The sequence below is a fragment of the Giraffa tippelskirchi genome, chromosome 4 (genome assembly GCF_054371585.1).
Source record: "Giraffa tippelskirchi isolate mGirTip1 chromosome 4, T2T-mGirTip1v1.2.pri, whole genome shotgun sequence".
Lineage (NCBI taxonomy): Eukaryota > Metazoa > Chordata > Mammalia > Artiodactyla > Giraffidae > Giraffa > Giraffa tippelskirchi.
Window position 1 is genome coordinate 47,131,860 of NC_137278.1, and position 7,846 is coordinate 47,139,705.

The 7,846-nt window shown below is 39.8% G+C and overlaps 1 pseudogene; it reads left to right on the forward strand.

Annotated features, from left to right (window-relative positions):
- The first annotated feature begins 1,975 nt into the window (after window positions 1-1,975).
- On the forward strand, window positions 1,976-2,907 carry LOC145544628 (etoposide-induced protein 2.4 homolog; annotated as a pseudogene).
- The last annotated feature ends 4,939 nt before the right edge of the window (window positions 2,908-7,846 follow it).

Below are 7,846 nucleotides of genomic sequence, written 5' to 3' on the forward strand. Positions count from 1 at the left end.
TTTCAATTTGCTAAGCTTTGTTTTATGACTCAGAAAAATGCTCTGTTTGTGAATGTTCCAGGTGAACATATTTTAAAATGCATATTTGGCTGCTGTGGGTGGAGTGTTCTGTACATGTTAACTGATAAGTTGTTAGGGTTGTTCAGGGCTTCTATATATATAATCGCACTGATTTTTTATGTACTAGTTCTACTGTTATTCTATTAATTACTGAAAGGTAATGTTAAGCAGGAAGTTAGGCATGAGCAAGGAGGGGTGGCCTAGCCAAAAAAGATTCAAGCTGGTCTCTAAACCCCACCCCAGACATGCCTCAATGTGGCCCAGAAGAGCTCACAGATATGCTACAAAATAATCACAGAGATGGCTCCAACTCTGACGCATGCGCCCTAGATGCACAGTGGATACAAATAACTACAAGGGCTTCTCCGACTCTCACATATGCACCCTTTATGCACAGCTGTGTCCTCAGGTGACCTTAGGCAGCAGGGAGCCAATTAAAGGTTCATAACTATTCTATACATGCATACATCTGATTGTAACAGATTGAATTATGGAAAAGACATGCACAATAGAGTTGTGGTTATGTAACTTGCAGAAAAAGTGAAAGTTGCTCAGTCATGTCCGACTCTTTGAGACCACATGGACTGTATAGTCCGTGGAATTCTCTAGGCCAGACTAGCGGAGTGGGTAGCCTTTACCTTCTCCAGGGAATCTTCCGGACACAGAGATTGAACCCAGGTCTCCCCTCATTGCAGGCGGACTCTTTACCAACTGAGACACAAGGGAATTCCAAGATTACTGGAGTGGGTAGCCTATCCCTTCTCCAGCAGATCCTCCCTATCCAGTTATCAAACTGGGGTCTCCTGAATTGCAGACTGTCAATCAAAACTCTCAGTCCATGCCCACCTGGATGAACATGTAAAAGCCCTCTCTTGAAAAAACCGCATACCTCATCATTTTGACGCCAGAGCCTCTCCTTGGTCCACCTCTTCGCTGAGGTGTTCTTTATGTTCTTCCTTCAATAAACCAGGGTCCAGTGCCTCTCTTGGCTTGGCCCACCTCTCCCTTGAGCTGTTTTTCCAATTGTTTCATCAATAACCTTGTTTTTGGCATGGGTAAGACCTCAGATTCTTCTTTGTATCCTTACCAAGAACAGAGGCCCACAAGGGAGAGTCCTTTTCAACGCTCCCTATATCCACTAATAAGTAACTGCATATATCATGATGGATTTGTCTATTTTGCTTTGTGTTCTTTCAGTTTTGCAATTTTGAGAATTTTTTCTTAGTTGCTTTCACTTCTAGTGTGGTTATATATTCGTTGGAAATTGATTTCTTTATCCTTGAATAACGATCTTCTGGACCTAGTACTTTTTGTGTTAAAATCTGTTTCTTCCCATATTAATAGAAATATTCCAACTTTTTATAAAAGCAGTTATTAGATTGGTATTTTTCCATCATTTCAATTTAACTCATATATATCTTTATAATTAAAGTGGATTTCTTATAAATAGCTTATAGGCGGATTTTTTTCCAATTTGAAAATCTTTACCTTTTATTGGTGTGTTTAGACAGTATACCTTAATGGAGTCATTAAGGCTCTTGATTAAAATTTATCTGACTGCTAGTTGTTTTTCTGTTAGTCGCATCAGTTTTTGTCTTTTGCGTTCTTTTGGATTGATAATTTTTAATTCCTTTTTTCTCCACAGTTGGCTTAATTTTTTTCTGTTTTAAAAATTGTAGGGGCCCCATGTGGTCTGGGCATGCCGAGCGGAGATGACAGCGGCCTGAGCGGGAGCCAGAGTACCAGTACAGAATGGTGCTGAGGAGCCTAGTGGACCTTTGGTGGCCAAGGGCAGGGCTGGAGAAGGGTCTGGCCCAGTGGAGCCATGGCAGCAAAGCTGCCAGGTCCTTCATGATGAAAGATTTGGAGACACTTCTATCTCCTTTGTATAGTTGATAGTTTGGGTGGTGAAGAGATGACTGACAATGTCAAAACCTTTCTGTAAGGCCTTCCCAGGGGAATCAAAGACTCCATCTGGGGAATTTCTATTAATACCATCTCAAAGCTAGATGCTTGAATTCAGCAAGAGAGAGAAGAACAGTGGAAAAAGAACAAGCAGGATCCTGGCTCAGAGGAGAGTCCAGAATATAGTAAGGAAGCAGGAGTGTAAACCATGTATTGTCAGTAGAATTTTTGTGCTGTACTTTAAAGTGCTGTACTTTAAAGTGCTGTACTTAGAATAGTGGTGTTGTTCTGGTTCAGTCTCCTCTTGTTTTATCGAGTGTTTGTTCCTGTGCTTCAATCAGTAATGGCCCAAGTTACTGGTGACCCCTCACAACATGGGGACTTTTGTTTGCAGTTGGAATTCTTCCTCACATCAAATTTCAGTGTTCTTTGGGTGCTCCTCGTGTTTGTGTTTAGCAAAGTTGTGAACCCCATTTTGTTTCAGGACATAGCTGAGCTGGCATTTGAGGTATCAGAGAGGAAGCCTCACCCATTCCCTAGCGTCAGCTGAATAATAGCTGACATGCTCTTCAATCTTGTGCTGCAGGCTCTCTTCCTCCTCCAGAGGATGTTTCTGAGTCTCTTTCCCATCCATCTTGCTGGTCAGCTGGTTGGCCTCCTGTATATGTCTCTTCTCTACTCACTACACTGCTTCGAATATCATTGGTTCAACAAAGGAAACGAAATGCACCAGCAGTTGTCAAACAGAAAAGAAATTGGCTTTATTACTTTAGATTCAGTTTGCCCTTGATTTTCTCACAGTGATGCAGTTCTCCTACACGGTCAATGGATGCCTCTTGTCTATCCTCTTTCTTTTATTCATTATCAGCACCAATGAAGCAAAGATCTCTGCAAAAGCATATCTTTTCCAATTGCGTCTCTTCTCCTTGGTGGTTTTCTTAAGCAACAGAGTCCTCCATAAGATGGTCTACCTGCAGTCTGCCCTCAATAGCTCCACTTCTGCAGAGAAGTTCCCCTCACCTCACCCATCTCCTGCAAACTCAAGCTGCTGCTGGTCCCTGGAGTCATCTGTCATCCAGAGGAGATGGATGGGATCAGAAGGACTCCATGGCAGTTCTTTACCTTGTTCACCTCCCCAACCAGGGAAGGCAGAACCCACTGTGCCAAGGGCCCTGTGCACATTCCCTTCTCTCTGAGGAATGGAGATTTTTGTCTCTGGTGCAGGTAAGGCAGAATCTTCCTGCATAGATTTTAAACACCAGTGAAAAGTGAAATGACCACAAGTTTTTATGCAGCTCTTTTCTAGCATCTGCTAACCCCACAGCTGGACTGATTTCAGGACTTTTTCTCCCTGCGCCATTTAACCTCTCACTTGTCTTCCCTGCCTCCAACCACCCTTAGATGAACGGCCTTTTGTAATTCTAGCCGTTGTATTCTGAGGACCTGTTATTTTTGTCTTCTGTGAAGCGCATATATTGGATGTGGGAGGTAAAAGAGACTCTGCTGCTTCAGATCACTCCCTTTATAGCCATCACTGTCTTGTTTTCTGTAACTTGGGTTAGATTTTGATTTCTTGCTCCACTGCAAAAAAAGAAAAAGAAAAAAATGAGACTGCACAGGAGACTGCACAGGTTTAAAGATCTCACAGTCAGATCTGCTAGGTTTCGAGGAGTGATTTTCCTTCGCCTTGAAAGAGAAAAAGACTTTCCCCCCACACCCAGTTGTACATTTAAAGATCCTCCAACTATAAAAGTGAAGAGTGAAAGTGTTAGTCTCTCAGTTCTGTCTGACTCTTTGCAACCCCATAGACTGTGGCCCTCCAGGATCCTCTGTCCATGGAATTTTCCAGCCTAGAATACTGGAGTGAGTAGCTTTTCCCTTCTTCAGGGGATCTTCCTGACCCAGAGATTGAACCCAGGTCTCCTGCATTGTAGGTGGATTCTTTGTTGCAAATAGAAGCAAATGTAATTTCAATTACATTTACAAAATCTTTTTTGCCATATGTTGTTGTTGTTCAGTCACTAAATTGTGTCTGACTCTTTGCAACCCCATGGACTGCAGCACACCAGGCTTCCCTGTCCTTTACTATCTCCCTGAGTTTGCTCAGACTCATGTCAATTGAGTTGGTGATGCCATCCAACCATTTCATCTTCTGTCACCCTTTTTCCCTCCTGCCCTCTATCTTTCCCAGCATCAGAGTTTTTCCCCAGTGAGTCAGGTGGCTGAAGTATTGGAGCTTCAGATTTAGCATCAGTCCTTCCATTGAATATTCAGAATTGATTTCCTTTAGGATTGACCGGTTTGATCTTCTTATAGCCCAAGGGACTCTCAAGAGTCTTCTTCAGTACCACAGCTTGAAATCATCAGTTCTACAACACTCAGCCTTCTTTACGTGCAACTCTCACATCCGTACCTGATTACTGAAAAAACATATGTGGACCTTTGCCTGCAAAGTGATGTCTCTGCTTTTCACCATGCTCCTAGTTTTGTAATAGACTTTCTTCCAAGGAGCACACATCTTTTAATTTTATGGTTGCAGTCACCATCCACAGTGATTTTGGAGCACAAGAAAATAAAATCTGTCACTGTTTCCACCCCCACCCCCCCATAAATTTGCCATGAAGTAATGAGACCAGATGCCATGATCTTCGTTTTTTGAATGTTGAGTTTTAAGCCAGTATTTTCACTCTTCTCTTTTACCCTCATCAAGAGGCTTTTTAGTTCATCTTCACTTTCTGCCATTAGAGTGGTATCATTTGTATATCTGAAGTTTGTTATATTTCTGCCGCCAATCTTGATTCCAGCTTGTGATTCATCCATCTCGGCATTTTGCATGATGTACTCTGCATATAAGTTAAATAAGCAGTGTGACAGTATACAGGCTTGACCTACTCCTTTCCCAATTTTTGAAATGTAAAGTAACATAATTAAGGGAGTAAAATTCATATTTACAAGTCTTCCTCACATTCAAGGAGTGATAATTACACAAGATTTGTCAACTAGTGGACAGAAATATAGAATTCATTCCATAGAGAATATCACTATTATATAATCTTATTTCTGTCTTCCCATTTCAGTTTTTTTGTTTTGTTTGTTTGTTTGTTTTCTATTTTGGACTTTTTTCTCAACTGAGAAAACTCCCTGCAGAGAGTAAATAGTCATTGCTTTTTCTATTTACTCCAGGGCAGAGAATTCCTATGTAATACTAATCTCCCAAAGTAATCATCATCTCCTAAGTTTCTCAGTAACAGTGACAGTGGGTAGGTAATTCCCCATGATCTATATGGTATCCAGATCCTAAACACATCATCTCAACAATGACTTTAGACAAATATCTTTTGTTAGTTTCTTGAGGGTATTGTAATTGAGTACCACAAACTAGGTAGCTTAAACAACAAAAGTCTGTCACATAGTCCTAGAGACTAGGATCTTGAAATCAAAATGTCAGCAGTGTTTTTTCCCTCTGAGAGCTGTGAGGGAAAAACCTATTCCATGCCTCTTCTTTACTTTGTGATAGCCCCAGGCATTCCTTGCCTTATAGATGATATTTCCCCTATGTATTCATGTTATTTTCCTTCTCTGTATGCCTTTGTGTCTGCAATCACACTTTCTGTAAGGAAACCAGTCATAATGGATTAAGGCCCACTATACTGATCTAATTCTGAGTTAATTACTGTGATAAAGACCCTCTCTCGATAAGATGACATTCTGAGATACCTGGGATTAAGATCACAACTTTTTTTTTTGAGGGAAAGACATAATTCAACCCATAAATATATCTCTTCATGGTATTTTGGGAGAATTTTCTACTTATGTGAAAATAAAAAAAATGAGGAATGCCTAGTTAGTCTTAAAATGCAAAACTGGTACCATAACATAAAATTCAATTTACAAAACATGTATTAATATTAATGTTCACAGTTAGTTCTCTCTCTCTCTTTTTTTTTTCTTTTGGTTCCATAATGCAAAGAATCATCAACTGGTATTGGTGAAACAGAAAAATAAAACAAAACCAAGACATAACAAAAAATTTCGTTGTTTAGCAACATCAGTTCAGTTCTGTTCAGTTCAGTCGCTCAGTCATGTCCGACTCTTTGCAACCCTATGAACCGCAGCATGCCAGGCCTCCCTGTCCATCACCAACTCCCGGAGTCCACCCAAACCCATGTCCATCGAGTTGGTGATGCCATCCAACCATCTCGTCCTCTGTCGTCCCCTTCTCCTCCTGCCCCCAATCCTACCCAGCATTAGGGTCTCTTCCAATGAGTCAACTCTTCGCATGAGGTGGCCAAAGTATTGGAGTTTCAGCTTCAACATCAGTCCTTCCAATGAACATCAAGTTGATTTTAAATAATTATAGCATACAAAGGAAAACAAAATTTTCACTGTCATGTTAAATATTTACATTACAATATCTATGATAAAACCAGTTTTAATACATATATGCAAGCATTCAAATATATTTGACTCTCAAATGTTAAAATTTGAAAATTCCAAACTTTTTATTGTTCTGAATAGACAGTTTCTTTATATAACAAAGGCACTGATTTCCTAAACAGACTGTGTAAGTACTGATACACCAAACTTTAGTAGATTCACAACAATATTCTTGCTTCTCAGGAAATAATATTCTTTACCTGATATGATTTGACCCTTTCTCAGATAAGGAAAACTTTCCATTCATATGGCTTCAGTTGAAAACTTCTGAAGAATTTAGTCTAATTTATTTCTAGTCTGAGTCCTATATCTGGAGTGTTTTCAGCTCTCAGGCTCATACTGCTACAAATGTCCTGTTGTTACTTTACCCTGTGGGAAGATGTTCCTCTCAAAGTATTGATAACTAACCTTCTTATCTAACACAGTAAAAGGAAAATCACAAAAAGAAACATGTAAAATTTATTTCTCATCCTTTTATCCCCAGAAATATTTATAATATTCCCGTTCCATTCTGACTAGGTGGTGTCACTCAGAGACAACTTTGAGGTGATGTTGAGTTTACCAGCTTAACTGATTTCTTCAGCTCATTACCTCTGAATGTAGATTTTCTACATTCAAGGAGTATGAAAAAATAGTTGAAAAAGAGAAAGAAGGCAGGAAGAAAGGAAGAGGGAGGGAGGAAAAGTATGAACCCCAGCCTTCCTGGCAAAAATAATCAGGGCATGGAACTCCCTTATCAGCTTGTTCTTCTCTGAGATTGCCATTTCAGCCTACCCCCTCTTTTTTTCAGTAGAATTCATATTATCAAATAAAATTGATTAAAATAAAAATCTATTTTCCCATTACCCAAAAAGTTGCAGAAATGTGCATTTTTGCCATCGTGCATTTTTGGCAAGTGAATCATTTAGGCAATTGTTTAGCTTTACTTGGATTCTCTAACCCAAATGAAAGGATAACAAGCATCAGAAGGTGTGTCTATCCTACACCTGATGCTGGGAAAGATTGATGGCATCACCGACTCAATGGACATGAGTTTGAGCAAGCTCTGGCAGATGGTGAAGGACAGGGAAGCATGGCATGCTGCAATTCATAGGGTCACAAAGAGTTGGACTCAACAGAGCAACTGAACAACAGCAAGAATGGGAAGATCTGGTTTCACTCTTCACTGATAGTTCCAAATGAAATTTTCACTATGAGTCATAAGATCTAGAATCCCTAGCAACTGCCTAAGGGAAATCAATTATTCAACTTGAAAACATACTGGAATTAATGTGCAATAAGGAAAGATTTGACCAATGAGAGACAAAAGATGAAAATTCTTAGCAGATAAATGCATTTCCCATTTTTCTACAGAAAAAGTGAAGCAATGATTAAGAGGTAACACATGACCTGTTTGAAGATGACCCATTTGATCTATATAGTAGTAGTAGAGGTATTGTTGTCT